We start from the raw sequence: 16,753 nt of genomic DNA, 5'->3' as shown, positions 1-16,753 counted from the left end.
ACAAACTCAAAATTCTCAAAGCCGATGGCGGAGGCGAATTTACTTCGAGTGAATTTGGGAAGTATTGTGATGATGAGGGTATAGTGCGTGAGGTTATACCATCCTATACGCCTCAGCAAAATGGCGTGGCCGAGAGGAAAAATCGGACAATTATGAACATGGTGCGTAGCATGTTGAAAGGGAAGAATTTGCCGAAAGAACTTTGGGGGGAAGCTGTTGCTACAGCCGCCTATGTGTTGAATAGGTGTCCTACAAAGAAGCTGGAAAAGGTGACTCCAGAAGATGTATGGTCTGGATTCAAACCGAATTTGAGTCATTTGCGCGTTTTCGGTTCGGTAGCATTTCGACATATTCCGGGACAGCTTCGAAAGAAGCTTGATGACAAGAGTGAAATGATGTTGCTTGTCGGATATCATCCTACCGGAGGCTACATGTTGTTTGATGTGAGTAGCAAGAAGATCGTAATTAGTCGAGATGTGATCGTGGATGAGATGCGGCAGTTTGACAGTAGAAAAACTGCCATATCAGATCGAGAAATCGATTTACCAATCGATTTATGCCACAAAAATCAACATCCTGGAGCTTCTGGGGAGGGGGCAATCGATTTACCAATCGATTTTCTACAGAAAAATCAGAATTTTGCTTCTAGTAAGGTGGAAATCGATTTACCAATCGATTTTCTGCAGAAAAATCAGAATTTTGCTTCTGGTGAGGTGGAAATCAATTTGCCAATCGATTTTCTGCAGGAAAATCAGAATTTTGCTTCTGGTGAGGTGGAAATCGATTTGCCAATCGATTTTCTGCAGGAAAATCAGAATTTTCAGCCTGCTGAAGGTGCTGTACAGCAACCTTTCGGAACCGAAACAGGTGAATCAAGTAGACGACCAACAAGGCAAAGAGGATTGCTTCAAAGACTCCATGATTGTGAATTATTCCAGGATAGCGAGATCAACAATGAGGGTGATCTTATTCATTTCGCTCTAATGGCCAAATCCGAACCGGTGAATACGGAGGAGGCATTAAGCGATCCAAAGTGGATGTGTGTTATGAAGGAAGAGCTGGAATCAATTGAAAGGAACAATACATGGATGTTGGTTGATTTACCGAAAGGTAAAAAGGGTATTGGTGTGAAAGGTACTCTTGGATGTGGAACTTTATTTCCTGCAAATGACATGGACAAAAGTTGCGAATTACTCGGATACACCGACTCCAATTGGTGCGGAGATAAGGACGATCGGAAATCAACGGCCGGTTATGTCTTTATGTTTGGAGGGGCACCAATCTCTTGGTGTTCTAAAAAGGAGCCGGTGGTTGCTCTCTCTTCCTGCGAGGTGGAGTATATCGCAGCTTCGTTATGTGCATGCCAAGCTGTGTGGCTAGTGAACCTGCTGCGTGAGCTGGACAGCAACACAAGAGGAGCCGTTTTGCTGTTGATGGACAATCTTTCAGCCATCAACCTTGCTAAGAATCCCATAGCACATGGGAGGAGCAAGCATATCGAGATGAGGTTTCACTATTTGAGGGAACTAGTGAGTTCCGGACAGTTACGTTTGGGGTATTGCAAAAGCGAAGAACAAGTTGCAGATTTGTTGACGAAAGGCGTTACGAATGAGGTCTTCAAGAAACTTGTGATGAAGCTAGGCATGAAGAATGTGGAGCATTTGAATTAAGGTTGTGTATTGGAAGTTATAAATAACTCAAATTTTTTTGGGCCAATTGATTGGTTCCACATTGTACCCCATATAAATACTTTTGTGTGTACTGTAGAAAAGACTAATGCCATTTTGATAATATAGTGAAAAACAGAAAATAACTCTCTTCCATAATCTCTCTCTTTTCTCACTCATCTTCTCAAACACTAAAATTTTCAATTATCGATTTTTCATCATTGATTCACCCTCCACTCTTGATTGTGTTCCAACATCTCACGAATCTAAGGTAACAAATCATGTGCTAATAATATTAATTTATATATGATTATCACTATTAGAAAAACTGTTTCAAAAAATTGTTTTTAGTTTTTATATTTAGTGTTGACCCGGACACCAACACTAGTTTTTTGTTTTTGTTTCTAGTTTTTATTTTTAGAATGATGCTAAGTAAAATATGTCTGACACAATGTTATTTTTTTTTAATTTTATTCACCTTTTTAGTACCTATTGGTCCGATACTACGTAATTTTATTTGTAATATTAAATATTTTACTTTTTTTTTCAGTAAAATTTTTTTATCTTTATTTTTCCCTTACTCTCATCCATCTCTTTTCCCCTCTTTCACACTCTCATCCTCTCCCTCTTTCCCCCTCTCCTCAAAACTCCGTTCCCCAAATAATCGATTCCTCCCCCAAATTTAGCATTAAAAACCAAAATCAAAATTTGTTTCCTTACTATGATTTATTATTCATTATTCACCAATTTTGAGTCCTAACAACACCAAATCCCTAAATCAAGTTTGAATTTGTAATGTTGAATTATTTTTATGTTAATTAGTGTACTAGTAAACCTTTGTGTTATTTTCATAGGTTTTTTAAGCTATTTTTATACCATCCATAAACTCGTATGAGTCTAGTATATGAATCAAGTTTACGGATTCTTCATGAGTCTATATAAACTCTCAAGTCTTGACATCCATGCTAATCTTTGAATTAAGAAGCAAGGAGGTTGATATTGAAAAGATAAAGAAATTCAATTTATTGTTTGTGTTATTGTAGCTGCATATTTTCTATTTTTCCTATTTGTTGTATATATGCATTATATTAGTTTTTATCTCTTCTCATATTTGAATCAATTTATCTTTCATTTGACTTTATATTTGTTGTATTTTATATGGAAACCCGCACTTATAAAGATGAGTCAATTGTAAAAAAAAAAGGCTGCAACAGTGATAGTAAGTTTTGATCAACTGTTGATGATTATGTATTTGCATTTATTGATGATTGTTTTGGTTCTTTTCAAATTTGTGTGGAAGACAATTGATTGTGTTTAGTATAATGACTTATTTTGAGCTAGGTAATGACTTATTTTTTATTGTGTTGATTGTGTTGGTACTTTTCAAATTTTTGTGGAAGACAATTGATAGTTTTCGATATAGTGACTTACTTTTTATTGCATTGATGATTTTGGTTCTTTTCAAATATGTTGTAGAAGATAAGTGATAATATTTAGTATAGTGACTTAAAGTAAGCATATATAGTTTAGAAATTATATAGGCTTTTTCTGCTGCTATTAATTTTGCCTCCAACAATCTAAAGGAGAACGGTGCTTATAATATAAATACTTGAGAAAAGCCATTACTTGTGTCGATACATGTTAAACTCTTATCAAGACAAGATAATAAATATCCGCGTATGATTTATAATTTCACACATAATCATTCTAGTTATATGCTCATTGATAAACATATTTAGTGTTTATGTGCTAAAAGGAAACTCATGCACATGTTCGGATTCATAGCATAACCTTCAATCTTCTATTGTTTGATCAGTTTATTCCATCTTAATTTGCTATAAAAATGTGTTGAATCTTGTCATTTGTTAGTTGATTAATATTGTAAGGACTTGATTCTAGTGTTTTGCAAATTAAATGTGTATTTACATTGTAATTTTATTGATTTTACGCAATAAAATACTAAAGTACTCTAATGTAGATATTAATTAGCTATTTTCAATTTCATATGTTTGTAAGACTTTGTGTTTATTTTGAATATATGATATTGCACTTTGTGTTTTCTATCGTAGAATTTGAATAAGTAATGTGTTGTCTATTTTGTGCAGAGGGTTCATTGTTCTTATGTGTAAACTTAATAAATGCAGGTTTAGTTTGGAAATTTATGATTTCCAAATCATTTATTATTTTAAATTGCTCATTGATTTCCAAAATTCATTTCCTTTATTATCATAGAAATAGTAATTTTGTAAAGTAAAATAATTTTTTTGCATTTATATGAGATTTTCATATTGATAAAAATAGTTTTTATGTGAATTTGAAATCTTTTCCGTGACTTTGTTGTTTTGTAATTTCATACTATGTTATTATTTGATAGTTTTAGAATAAATGTTACTTTATGGTGTAATTGTTACGTTGTTAATGGCAATGCAATATAATTTTTTGTAAAAATTTTAAGTGTTGCTATTGATTTTAATGATTCTTAAATATTAATTATTTTATTATGTGAAAAAACTAAATTAGACACTGACGTTCGATTTAGCCTTGTCCCAACACCAACGCTAATCCGACACTAAATTAGAGATAGCGTAGGCTTTTGACTTTTTAGTGTGGATTTTTTGTCGATGCTAAAAGCATTGTTTCTAGTAGTTTATTATGATCTACGTAAAATTTTATATTCTTTTACACAGTTTTTTACGTTAATTAAGGGTCAATTTTTTATAAACATAAAAGATCAAATTATTTACTTAAAACTAAATAAAGGACGAAAAAAAAAATAAATAAAGGATTGAAGTTTTGTATGAAATTAAGTTAAGGGAACATATGAACAATTATGCCTAGATTTTTTAAAGAGACTAAACATAGTCTATTTAAATAAATAAGTTTTTTTTTTTAAATTTGAACCTAACATTTTTTCTAGACAGATCAAAACAGGTCAAGCCAAGTCAGACTTTTAATATATCAGCTAATAAAAAATATTTGTTATTTAGAAAAATACAATTTACTTATAAAAAGATTAATTATAAAAAGATTAAAGATAATATAAATGTTAAAAGGTACTATGTATAAAACTTTAAAAAATATTCTGGCAGCAAATTATCTAATAAAACTTTTTTAAAAACAATAATTATATAATTGGTTGAAAGTTCGTATCAAATTTTCATGAGATATGCACGTAATTTAATGCATTAATTTAAATTTTACACACTAATAAAGGAATATTTTGGAAATATTAAAGCACATAAAATATAGTCGTGCATATCTAAAGCTAGTATGCTGGTCATTTTTTAAAAAATAGTTGCTTCACTATAGCTAGTACGCTGGTCATTTTAAAAAAAAAAATATTTGTTTAGTATGCTGGTCATTTTTAAAAAAATAGTTGCTTCATTGTACAAATATTAATGTTTTATAAACACGTAAATGAACTTCTTTGAAAAACTCAAAATTTTGAGTTTGCATATATATTGTTAAAAAATCACCCAAATTTTTAATGATGATTGAGGATTATAAGTTAACATGTTTTTGTATTATTAAAATTAAATTAGCAATAATTGACTAACACATTATTTATATATAAATTTTTTTAATTTAATCAATTTTAATAGATATATTATTATATACATAGACAAATTAATTAATAGATAGACCACTGAAGAGCATCTATCAAATTGACACATTCACAATATAGTTTTGTGTTATTAAGATTAACTTGTTTTGGATAAAAATTATAAAATTCATGCTCATGCAAATTTTAAGAAATAACTCTTTTGGTCTTTGAAAATATATTTTACCCTCGAACATGACTCATCAGTTGTTCCAACTATTTGCTCTGATTTAACTACATATCCATTCGATTTGCCTGTTTGAAAGAATTTTTATTTACAATACTTAATTTTCTCATGACTTATGTATCCATGCGGATTTGTTCATAGTAATTTTCAAATGAGTTATGTATTCATGCGGATTTGTTCATATTGAACTATAAAAACAAAATAATAAAGTTGATGCCCATATCCAATCTCCATATACAATATCATTTTACAACAAAAATTTGTGAAAAATTTGTTTGATTGAAATGGTTAACATTTCCAACTCCGAGAACAACCAAACTGACGGCACTGATGCCAATATCAACTATAACTCAGAGATCAACAACCAAATTGGTGGCACTGAGCATGACACTAATATCAACTATAATTTGGAGAGCCTCAACCAAACTGGAGGCGACATGGAGGATGACACTAATAGCATTGAGAGTGACATTGATCACGAGATTCCTAATGCCGGCAACAGAATAGTATGTGATATATGTAATGAAATATTTAAGGGTGAAGTAAATCAAAAACAGCATATGAAGAAACACGGTGGGAAATACAAGTGTTTCAAGTGTCAGCGTGGCTATGAGACAAAGGACCAACGACATGAGCACATGCAAAAGAACATCTGCAGCAAGAAATAAAGAAAGAAAGTTTATGCACAAGAAAACTTGAAGTGAAGTTTATGTCAGTAGCTGGATATTGCTAATTTTAGATTAAGATGATGTCTTTTTTATTTTATGTCATAGTAGTTTGATATTCCTAATTATAGTGTCTTTTTTATTTTTACTAGTTGGTTTGTTTGTAGTTCATCTGTCTTGTTTTGTTGCATTTAACTTAGGTTGCATTTTGTTTGATTTCAAGTTTATGTAAAAACTATTTATGGGAATGATAGTATTTTATATTAAAAATGTTTATTGAAGTGATATGTAGTAAGTTTATAGTGCGGATGTAGTTATTAATATACTTATCAAAACCAAATATGCTTCGAAATGAAAATTAAAATACATTAAACTTAAAATTTTGAAAAATTTAAAGGAACAAATTAAAAATTAATACAGATTTAAAAATTATACGAACCATTCTACAAAATTTGGAAAACCATAAAGGCTATATATAAGAAATTATAAGAACAAATAAGTAAATTTTGAAACATATACTAATAATATTGTAAAATTTGAAAGAAAAAAAAGAGCGTCTTAAAATTTATATTTCACAGTGTAAAATAAAAGAATTTTAAATTTTATGCGATTTTTGAAATTTCATAAATTTAACTTTAACAGATTATTTATTTTAAAAAATCTTCAAATTTAGTATCAAAATAAGATGTTTTACATTGAAGAATTTAAACGAATTCAATAGATAACATTTCTGTACAACTTGATTGAAAAATTATTTTTCTCAAAAGGTTTATCCTTTTTTACCCTTAAACTCATTGTATGCATGTCTGATACTTATTAAACTTAAACAAAAATCCATATATATATATATATAATCAAGTACAGAAACATATATAAAGAATATTATTATTATTATTATTATTATTATTATTATTATTATTATTATTATTATTATTTACTATCATCATTTGTATTAAAGATTCTTTTAAATAGGTAGATTTTACAATCGATTTGCTAAATGAAAACATAACATAAAATTTTAAATTGATATACAAAGGAGTTGTTTTTGTTTGTTGCCTCGTATTGTAACAAATAATTTTTTTTACTCAACAAACAAGCCTCTTATCATACTACTAAGTTATCTAATTATTATATCTCGAGAAATAAAATAAATAATAATAATAATAAAAAAGAAAAGCCTTAATTATCGAAATTCTTCCGAAAATGTTATATAGGTAGTACTATTCTCACGTTGGTTCAATTAACTTCTTCTCAATAATCATATAAGAGCATGTGAGTCTAAGTGTCTAAGTTTGCTCAACGTGAATCCATGGTTATGTTTTGTTTCTAATTAGGTAGGTGGCTTTGAAGACATAAGAAATTGTTTTTTTTTTTTCTTTTTTCTTTTTACTAAACCGACTCAAGACATATTCGTGTGCACACACCTATTTTGCTGAAGATATGAATCATTAGGTGTCAGTTGGTTTTATTGTTTTTGACTGAAGGTGCAAGGTTGTTAAATCACCCAAATAAAAGTGCAAGTTTGATAGACTATTTCTAATAATTTTTCTTTTTAATAAAATATAATGAGTATTAAAAAGATTAAATAAAATTTTAATTCTATAGAATTTTATTTCTAGTCCTAATAAAAAAAACTCAATATATTAATCTTTAAAAAAAATTATTCATTTTTAATTCCTACTTTGTAAAAAAATAAATATTTTAGTCCTTCAAAAAACACCAATAAAATTTAAATAGGAACTAAAACTTAATAAAAAAATTTAAGAACTAATCTTAAAAACTGTAATTTTATAGGACTAGAAACATATTTATTTAATAAAAAAAATATTGAAATAAATCTTTTTTAATTGTTATTTTCGTAAAAGTAATTTTTTTAGTGATAAAGTATAGAAAATTTAATTTGACCTAAACTTAAAAATAATATATTTCTCCAACAACAACAATATTGATTATTTCTTTTAGATTTTTTCATGAAAAAATTTAATTTTTTAAAATAAAAATTATTGTTTATTATTTGAATAGTGTTTGTTTCATGTTTTTGAAAAATTATTTTATTAAAAAACTTATTATTTTTTCAAAAAACGAAAAGCTAAAAATTAAAGTGTCAATTTCAAATATTTTAATTGATCTATTATAATAAATTTCACTATAAAGACTTCAAGCATAACAAAGATTCTAAAAGTACTAACTTAGTGATAGAGGGGTGATAGAAATAAAAGGGACAGGTATACATGACATAGGAACGGAGAGATTAATTTATTTAAAAAAATTTATAATAGTTTTATAGTTTAAAAAATTATTTTTAAAAATTATATATAAATAAAATTAAAAATCATTTAAAAAAATCAAAATAAAAATATTATTTTTAAACAAATCTCTAAATTTTCTAAATTAAAATTCATTTTATTTTAAACTCAAATAAAAATATCCTTAATATTATACTTTATTTAATCTTAAATATAAAACGAATTGAATCAATAAAAAACAAATAGATGTATTTAATTTTAAATTAATTCTTTTTTAAACTGTCAAAATTCTTCTTGATCAAGAGTGTTCAAGCAATGTGTCATATTGTGCGAAGTCAACAAGAGTGCAACTATATGTAGATGAAATAGTTTTTGCATGTGAGGGGAAGCATTCACATATGAATCGATTGACTCACACTTGGGACATATTGTTGGTGTCAAGTGTAAGTTAGAAGTCTCACATTAGTTGAAAAAGTAAAAGTTTGACAATATATAAGTTGAACGAACCATATAATCATTGCCTTATGGTTTTAGATAAAGATGTATTGTCCAACCCATTTGTATAGTTGCTCTTTGTCAATTGTCATGATCCCCTATATCTAGAGAGAGGTGAATAGATTCCTTCCACGCAATAGATAAAATAATTTTTTTTTTTTATGTTTTTTTTACTTTTTTGCAAAAAGAAAATTATGTTTATTAGAACTATTAATGAAACTTTTGAGATTTATTGCAAAACATATACTTTCATAACAATAGTTCAATGTGTTAATTCTCTAATTAAAGAAAGACTTCAATTAGGTAATTACTAAAGATCAATAAAAAATCAATATCCAAATTGAATAACCCTTTGAATAAGATCTAAACCAAACTTAATAACACAAAATACTAATATCAAGAACTAAAACAATGCAAATATTTTGATGAACACTAACAAAAACATCTACACTAACACTAGACTTTGTTTTTCATCTGATGTCTAAAAAATAAGATGAAATATTAATTTTAAATACAAAAAAAAGTCATACTAAGAACATAATTTTTATTAATGTTCTTGAGACATGTTTTTCAACCAATTTGTGAAGCAATTTTCGGCAGATACTAAATCAGAAAATTTATCAACAACTTCAAACAACTTAAGAGCATAAACTTCTTTACATTTTCCAAAATAACTTTTCAAGAATCAAAACTTTGCATAACCAATTAGTTGCATAAATGAAAAAATTAAGGGAAAAGGAAAAGAACACCAGATTTTATCTTGTTCTTCTATCAATCAATCGATAAAATATTATCTTCTATTAATGTAAATGATGAGTTGTTATGATTACATTAACAAGCTCTTAGAGCCAATTGAACAAACACTATTTGATTCAATCCCTTTGTCTCCTTATGAATCTTGAAATCTTCAATTATTGAAGAACCCTTCAAAAATCATCTTGAATCTCGATTAATACAACTGCAAATCCAACCTCAATGAAGTCTTCCACATTCAAAAAGGGTGTCAAGCAATCTGAAATGGAAAATTTTCTAGAGAATTCATTCTTCAATGTTTGTTTTGTGGAGACCCACCTACCGCCACCAGCATTCAAAAATGGAAAATTTTCCTAAAAGTGATAATTCGTCTGAAATGTTGGTGAGTGTAACCAGTGGCTGAAGGAGGAAGGTGGTCGGAGAGGTGCAATTCTGGTGGCCAAAATTCAGGCAAAAAGCACCAATCATGAGAATACTTGTTTGTATTCAGTATATTATGATTAATGAGTTGATTTGATTTTAGTACAAAAAAATTCACATATTGATAAGAAATCCCCTTTAAAAACGATATAATTTTTCTGTTATTTCCTCTAACACTTGGATTGATGAAACGCACTAGCTACAATGACATCCCTTAAAAAAAATGTTTTTTTTTGAGTTATTCGTGATGAGAATCTAATAATATGAAGTCCTAAACAAAAATATAATTATCCATTTCATTTTAATTTTATCTAACATTCGTACCAATGTTTTAGTTTTTCCAGTACATTTTAAATTGTTGGTATAATAATTTTAATATAAAAAATCTTGGTAATCAATTAATTCATTATTTTTCATATGATTTGGAGCGGACCATCAGCCAAACTATATCGGTATCACGAATCTAAGGTAACAAATCATGTGCTAATAATATTAATTTATATATGATTATCACTATTAAAAAAACTGTTTCGAAAAATTGTTTTTAGTTTTTATATTTAGTGTCGACTCGGACACCAACACTAGTTTTTTGTTTTTGTTTTTAGTTTTTATTTTTGGAATGATGCTAAGTAAAATATATTTGACACTATGTTATTTTTATTTATTTTATTCACCTTTTTAGTACCGATTGACCCGATGCAATGTTTTTTTATTTTTAAAATTAAATGTTTTACTTTTTTTTTTTCAATAAATTTTTTTTATCTTTATTTTCCCCCAACCCTCATTCATCTCTTTTCCTCTCTTTCACACTCTCATCCTCTCCCTCTTTCCCCCTCTCCTCAAATTCCCTAAAACTCCGTTCCCTAAATAATCGATTCCTCCCCAAGTTTGGCATTGAAAACCAAAATCGAAATTTTTTTCCTTACTCTGATTTATTATTCATTATTCACCAATTTTGAGTTTTGACAACACCAAATACCTAAATCAAGTTTGAATTTGTAATGTTGAATTATTTTTAGGTTAATTGGTGTTCTAGTAAACCTGTGTGTCATTTTCATAGGTTTTTTAAGCTATTTTTATACCATCCATAAACTCGTACGAGTCTAGTATATGAATCATGTTTATAGATTCTTCATGAGTCTATATAGACTCTCAAGTCTTGACGTCCATGCTAATCTTTGAATTAAGAAGTAAGGAGGTTGATATTGAAAAGATAAAGAAACTCAATTTATTGCTTGTGTTATTGTAGCTGCATATTTTCTATTTTTCCTATTTGTTGTATATATGCATTATATTAGTTTTTATCTCTTCTCATATTTGAATCAACTTATCTTTCATGCTATTTTTTTATTTCTAAAATTAAATGTTTTACTTTTTTTTTTCAATAAATTTTTTTTATCTTTATTTTCCCCCAACCCTCATTCATCTCTTTTCCTCTCTTTCACACTCTCATCCTCTCCCTCTTTCCCCCTCTCCTCAAATTCCCCAAAACTCCGTTCCCTAAATAATCGATTCCTCCCCAAGTTTGGCATTGAAAACCAAAATCGAAATTTTTTTCCTTACTCTGATTTATTATTCATTATTCACCAATTTTGAGTTCTGACAACACCAAATACCTAAATCAAGTTTGAATTTGTAATGTTGAATTATTTTTAGGTTAATTGGTGTTCTAGTAAACCTCTGTGTCATTTTCATAGGTTTTTTAAGCTATTTTTATACCATCCATAAACTCGTACGAGTCTAGTATATGAATCATGTTTATAGATTCTTCATGAGTCTATATAGACTCTCAAGTCTTGACGTCCATGCTAATCTTTGAATTAAGAAGTAAGGAGGTTGATATTGAAAAGATAAAGAAACTCAATTTATTGCTTGTGTTATTGTAGCTGCATATTTTCTATTTTTCCTATTTGTTGTATATATGCATTATATTAGTTTTTATCTCTTCCCATATTTGCATCTTTGTCATTAACTCACAATCTAGAGAGATTTACATGGAAACCCGCACTTGTATAGATGAGTCAATTGTCAATAAAAAGACTGGAAGAGTGATAGTAAATTTTGATCAATTGTTGATGATTATGTATTTGCATTTGTTGATAATTGTTTTGGTTCTTTTCAAATTTGTGTGTAAGACAATTGATTGTGTTTAGTATAGTGACTTATTTTGAGCTACGTAATCACTTATTTTTTATTTTGTTGATTGTTTTGGTACTTTTCAAATTTATTGTGGAAGACAATTGATAGTTTTCAGCATAGTGACTTATTTTTTATTGCATTGATGGTTTTTGTTCTTTTCAAATATGTTGTAGAAGATAATTGATAATATTTAGTATAGTGACTTAAAGTAAGGATATATAGAGTGGAAATTATATAGGCTTTTTGTGCTGCTATTACTTTTGCCTCCAACAATCTAAAGGAGAAAGGTGCTTATAATATAAATACTTGAGAAAAGCCTTTAATTGTGCCGATACATGTTAAACTCTTATCAGGACAAGATAATAAGTATCCGCATATGATTTATAATTTCACACAGTCATTCTAGTTATATGCTCATTGATAAACATATTTAGTGTTTATGTGTTAAAAGGAAACTCATGCACAAACATTGTATCGTCTGACTCTGATGAGAGTCAATGTTCTAAATAAGACAAATTTGTTTTCCCTATAGTCAGCATCTTGAATTTGTTAATTGTCTGATAGTCTTTTGTAACATCTTATGATAGTGAAATTCTCTGATAACTGCCTTTTTAATTGAAGATACACAAAATTAATTATGAAGATATATATATATATAGAAGTTCCCCAACAGTAGTATTCTCAATTGATATTTTTTCTATATTTAAAAAGAAATTATTTAGTCAATCGAAAATGAGAGAGAAAACGAAAAAGACAATATGCTAATAAGAAATTTTGAAAAAGTCAAGAACATATTAGAAGAAAAATACGAATGAAAATTCTCTTTGAAAAGAGATATTTTAATTGAGGTAAATCAATTAAAATATTTTTATACACTTGAACTGATATTGAAATTGATATGTGACATCCTATCAATGAGAGTTAGAATTCTATAAACAAATATTGTATCAATTCAGACACAAATCAAAATTCTAGAAACAAACTTTGTATCAATTCAGACACAAACTAGAATTGAAGTAAATAACCTCGATAGTGGCAACAATACTTGTATGCTATTAAGGTACAACAATACTCATGAACCTCAACTGCAGGTTGCCAGAAGGTTGAAGAAGGGTTCTGACGATGACAACCTGGAGAGGCTAGAGAAAAATACTCAAAACTTGAAGATGAAGAGTAAAGAATACTTGTATGCTATTAATTTGAAATAGTAGATTAAGTCATCGACTATACTGAAGCAAAATCTCTCTATAAAGAGAGGACTATATGCAGCGACAATTATATTGTGAACTAGTATCAAAATATGTGTTTTCCCCTATCTCTGTTTCCTTTATTTTAGTTTCTCATGATTCAATCTTATTATTACTAAACTTGATTTAAAAGAGTAAATTAAATGTTTTGATAAAAAAACGTTTTGTGTAAAGCAATCGAAATATCTTTCAAAAATGACAAAATACAATTCAAACTCATCCCCCTTTCTTGAGTTTTTCAATACCTTCGTAAAGTGCCAAAAATTCATATTATTTAATTATAATGTGACATTAATGATATTATAGCTTTACACATATACAAATATAACTTAAAACAATGAGCAACGTATATTATTATAATTATGATTTGATAGTCACTAATTGATTATATTTAAATCAAGTTTTACTCTTTATGTGGCCAATAAAACATTATAGATGTGAATGTTGAAAGAGATTGATTTCTTTTATGGTGTTTAAAATTGAAATTGATTTGGTTAAATTTTGTATATAAAGATTCCTTTATGAATAATTAAAGGTGCAATTTTTGTTGACTTTATGTATAAAGAAAAGTAGTACCTATCTTATTTGTTCTTTGGACAATTTATGTAATTTCTTGGTTGACTCCAGTTAGCTCCTTCAATTTTAAGATTATTTTATAATTTCGATTATATGGTGTTGATTGAAATACAATTTGAAAAATTTTGAAAAAATAATATTTAGATTTAAATTTTGGTTTGATTTGGTTTTAGAACAAATATTTAAGTCTGACTTAATTTCTAAATCCTGCGGTTGTTTCCACAAATTTTGGATTTAATCCAAGATACAATATGTTGTCACAGACATTCAGATTTTTGAAATAAAATCAAATTTTTTAGTTGGATATAATCTTTCAAATAAATATCATATTTTGCAGTTTAATTTCTTTTCAAAAATATTTTGTACATAAATCTTATTTTTGGTAATTAAGGCACATAAATTTTTTATATATATATATTTGGTTATTATATATATTTATGGAAGATTTGATGTCTTAAATATCATTTATAAGAATCCAAGATAACGTGAATAAATTTTTGTATAGAAAATAAAAATTTGATTATTTTATTTTGAGAATTAAAAATTCTAGACTTGTTTATTTATTTATAAAATATTAAGATTCATTTTCTTCTACTTTTAAAAACACTGATTGTAGAATTATTTATTCTTTTAGTTAAAGATCACATCATTTAATATATAACTGAACCGATTTGGGATGAATAATTTATTTTCATTTCAAGATTCAATTTTTTATTTGATTTAATAATTAAATATATGGTTAATAACATAATTATAATATTTAAGTATATTATTATTTAAGTATTATGTAATAATATTTATTTTAATTATATTTTTCAATTGATTTTATGTTAAATTTGTTTGTTTGTGAGTCCGTAATCACATTGAAGATGTCAATTCAAGCGGCGTTATAAATATATGGAAAACGCAATTTGCAAACCACTTGTCACAAATGTAGTATGAAATCATTCATGTGAATTGTTATCGGCACGAAGGAAAACGCAATTTGGCAAAATAATTGCGTAGTTGTAATCTATTAAACTATTAGTAGATTTCAATTGAGTTGGTTGAAATAACATGTAGCCAAAATCATATTTGATTTCTTTGCCGTAGAAGAAGCATACATTTATGTATAGGAAATGATTTAATTTATCTGTTAATTATATCGTAAAATATTTTATTTAAATTTAAAGTCACTTGACACTTCATTGAAATTTATAAAGATTAATGGTGTTCGATAAAATTATATAAGTCATTAATTTTGATATATCTGAATGATATATTAAATTATTTTAGATTTATGTAACACTTTACATTTATAATTTATACAATATATATTTTCAATTTAAATTGAAAAGATTGAGAAGAAAATCAAAAACAAAAAACAAAAAGATGATCAAAAGAAATTTAGATGGAGATAATCAAAGTCCAAAAGAACTTACTCACCACTAATTAAATCAAAATTCCAAAGACGAATACATTGGAATTGGATCATAGGTGGGAAGGTTTTGAATAATGTATGGGTGTAGGGTGTGTACAATAACTATCAAAGTGTTTAATTAAAGAATAATAATGTTGAATTGATATGTAAAAAGATGAAACTAAAGGATTTGATGGTTGAAGTGTTTGACTAGGTAGTAAGCGCAATATATATATATAATATAAACTTTTAATCTAAATTGAAAATATTAAAAGTAAAATTAATAAAAACAAAGATGATTAAGAGACGTAGTTGAAAGACATATGTTAGTGGTGATCGTGATAGGTCACGGTGTTAGTGGTGACTGTGATGGGCCACAAGAGTATTTCATGATTTGATTGGTTCATCTTATCCTTACGAAAATTTATTTGTCGTGTATGTCTGTGATAGACTACACTCTAGTAAATCATGCTGATATGTGATAGATGGCACCTCAGTAACTAGTACTGGTCTGTGAGAGACGGTACATTTATGATTTACGCCCCTCGATGAGGGTTTGGAAATTCCAGAATCACGTGCATTGACATATAAGCATTGCATTAGGGTACTTGGCACGCGAGTCATGTTTGTTATAATATAATAATTTTATATACATTCTCTATTATTGTTTGTTATCATGCTGTAATTGCTAAGTGTTATTGTTTGTCTTTATGACGTAAGTGTTAAATGTTATTTGTTAATTTCGGTTGGTGACCATTTACATTATTGTGGAAATTGGGCTTTACCCTCAAATGATACACGAGTTCGTTTCACTGATTGTTACCTTGACGATAGAAACGGCGTTAGACTTCCTTGACCAACATTCGTCGACTGCTTGAGTATATGACTCCATCTCAAGTAGGGCTACTTATACATGGAGGGTAGTGTGGACAAGTAGGAGAGCTGAGGTAGTATATCTCGTGGAGCTCACTCATGAGAGCATCGACTATTTGGTACTCTCATGATTGGAGCTCGAGATGAATGGAGCATGGGAAGATGTAGAGGATGCCTCAGTTAGAGTTAAGGCAGAGGCCACTGTAGGAGTTGGGGATCTAGTGATTGGGTTGGGGACTGGTGGGAAGGATAAGGGGCTGATGCAAGTGGGAAGAGATATTGTAGGATCGTCTAGGCGGGTCGAGCAAAAGCTTCCACTTCCGGTGAATGATCCCTTACTGATTGTCACTGAAGTAGTGGATTGTTTTGAGATTCCAACGCTGTCGAAGTCACCTATCTCGTGGGTGGATCTGACTTCTGAGGAGACTGATCCTTCTATGGATGATGATGAGGAGGAAGTTACTTCGAGGAGAGATACTGCGCAG

The sequence above is a fragment of the Cicer arietinum genome, chromosome 2, assembly GCF_000331145.2.
Source record: "Cicer arietinum cultivar CDC Frontier isolate Library 1 chromosome 2, Cicar.CDCFrontier_v2.0, whole genome shotgun sequence".
NCBI classification, from domain to species: Eukaryota; Viridiplantae; Streptophyta; class Magnoliopsida; order Fabales; family Fabaceae; genus Cicer; species Cicer arietinum.
The sequence above is the reverse complement of the archived record's forward strand: the minus strand, read 5'-3'. Positions refer to the sequence as shown.